The 2542-nt window shown below is 34.0% G+C and overlaps 1 long non-coding RNA gene across 1 annotated transcript in view; it reads right to left on the reverse strand.

Moving 5' to 3' along the window:
* The window catches only part of LOC112476318, a 172229-nt gene that overhangs the window by 33344 nt on the left and 136343 nt on the right, over positions 1-2542 (reverse strand). The gene's annotated exons all lie outside the window — the stretch shown is intronic.

A 2542-nucleotide genomic window follows, 5' to 3' on the forward strand; every position in this document is an offset into this window, starting at 1 on the left:
AAAAAAGAAAAGACCAAATCAGTGAATTGGAAGGTAGCAGAATATACCCAATCAGAACAATAAAAATAAAAAAGAATTTTAAAAAATGAGGATACTTTAAGAGATCTCTGGGACAACCTGAAGCATAACAATATCCAGGTCATAGGAGTACCTGAAGGAGAAGAGAGAGAGCAAGGGATTAAGAATTTATTTGAAGAAATAATGACATAAAACTTCCCTACTCTGGCAAAGGAACTAGACTTACAAGTTCAAGAAACACAAAAAGTCCCAAACAAAAGAAATTCAAACAGACCCACAGCAAGACACAACATAATTAAAAAGCCAAAGGTCAAAGACAAAGAGAGAATCTTAAAAGCAGCAAGAGAAAGGCAGCTAGTTCTTACAAGGGTACCCCGTTAAGAATGTCTGCTTATTTTTCAATGGAAACTTTGCAGGCCAGAAGGGAATGGCAAGAAATATTCAAAGTTATGAAAAACAAGAATCTACAACCATGGATACTCTACCCAGCAAGGCTTTCAATTAAAATGGAAGGTGAGATAAAGAGCTTCCCAGACAGGAAAAAGCTTAAGGAATTCATCACCGACATGCCAGTATTACAAAAAATGTTAAAAGGACCTCTATAAAAAGAGAAGGGGTAAAAAAGAAAATAGAAATAACAAATACAAATAATAAAATGGCAGTAACTATGTATCTGTCAGTAATCACTTTAAATGTAAATGGATTAAATGCTCCAATCAAAAGACATAGGGTAGCCAAATGGATAAGAAAACAAGACCCATGCATATGCTGTCTACAAGAGACCCACTTCAGATCAAATGACACTCATAGACTAAAAGGAAATGGGTGGAAAAAGATATGGAAATGGAAATGAAAAAATGGAGCCTCCCTAATTCCTTTTATGAGGCCACCATTACCTTGATTCCAAAGCCAGACAAAGACGAAAATGGAAATTAAAAAAAAGCCAGGGTAGTGAAACTTATATCAGATAAAAGACTTTAAAAACAAAGGCTAAGAGATAAAGAAGGGCATAACATAATGTTAAAGACACTGATAAATCAAGAGGACATAACACTAGTAAACATATACGTACCCAACGTAGGAGTACCTACATACGTAAAGCAATTATTGGTTGACGTAAAAGGAGAGGTTAAGAGTAATACACTCATAGTAGGAGACTTTAACACCCCATTGGCACCAATGAACAGATCTTCCAGGCAAAGAATCAACTAAGAAACAATAAGCCTAAAAGACACACTAGACCAGATGGATTTAACAGATATTTTCAGAGCATTTTATCCAAAGCAGCAAAATATACTTTCTTCTCAAGTGCACATGGAACATTTTCCAGGATAGACCACATGTTAGGACACAAAACAAGTCTCAATAAATTTAAGAAGATTAAAATCATATCAACCCTCTTCTCTGATCACAATGGTATGAAACTACAAATCAATTACAAGAAGAAAGCTAAAAAATACACACACCAACATGAAGACTAAATAACATGCTTCTAGGCAATGAATGGGTTAATAATGAGATCAAGGAAGAAGTCAAAAGATAACCTAGAGACAAATGAAAATGAAAACACAAAACAAAATCTATGAGGCACAACCAAAGTGGTTCTAAGAGAGAAATTCATAACAATACAGGCCTACCTCAAGAAACAAGAAAAATCTCAAATAAACGATCTAATCTTATACCTAAAGGAACTAGGAAAAAAAAAAAAAAAAGAACAAACAAAGCAAAGCCCAAATAGAAGGAAGGAAATAATAAAGATCAGAGTGGAAATAAATGAAATAGAGTCTAGAAAAACAATACAAAAATTAGTAAAACCAAGAGCTGAGCTGGTGAAAGGATAAACAAAATTGACATACCCTTAGCCAGACTCATCAAGGAAAAAAGAGAGAGGGCTCAAATAAATAAAACCGGAAACGAAAGAAGAGAAATAACTACGGACTCCACAGAAATACAATGGATCATAAAAAAATACTGTGAGCAATTATATGCCAACAAATTGGACAACCTGGAAGAAAAGGACACATTCCTAGAAACATGCAATCTCTCAAGACTGAGTCAAGAAGAAACAGAAAATCTGAACTGACCGATTACCACCAATGAAATAGAATCAGTAATCAAAAACCTCCCAAAAAACAAAAGTCCTGGACCAGATGGCTACATAGGCGAATTTTACCAAACATTCAAAGAATTATCAGCTATTCTTCTCAAACTATTCCAAAAAATTCAAGAAGAGAGAATGCTCCCTAACTCCTTTTATGAGGCCATTATTATCTTGATTCCAAAATCAGGCAAAGACATTACAAAAAAAGAAAACTACAAGCTGATATCTCTTATGAACATTGATGTAAAAATCCTCAACAAAATATTAGCAAACCGAATTCAGTAGTACATTAAAAATACCATACACCATGATCAAGTTGGATTTATTCCTAGGATGCAAGGTTGGTTCAATTCCTACGAATCAATTAATGTGATACACCACATTAACAAATCGAAAGATAAAAACCATATGATCATATCAATA

Source organism: Pteropus alecto, unplaced genomic scaffold (assembly GCF_000325575.1).
Source record: "Pteropus alecto unplaced genomic scaffold, ASM32557v1 scaffold161, whole genome shotgun sequence".
In the NCBI taxonomy this organism is placed as follows: Eukaryota; Metazoa; Chordata; class Mammalia; order Chiroptera; family Pteropodidae; genus Pteropus; species Pteropus alecto.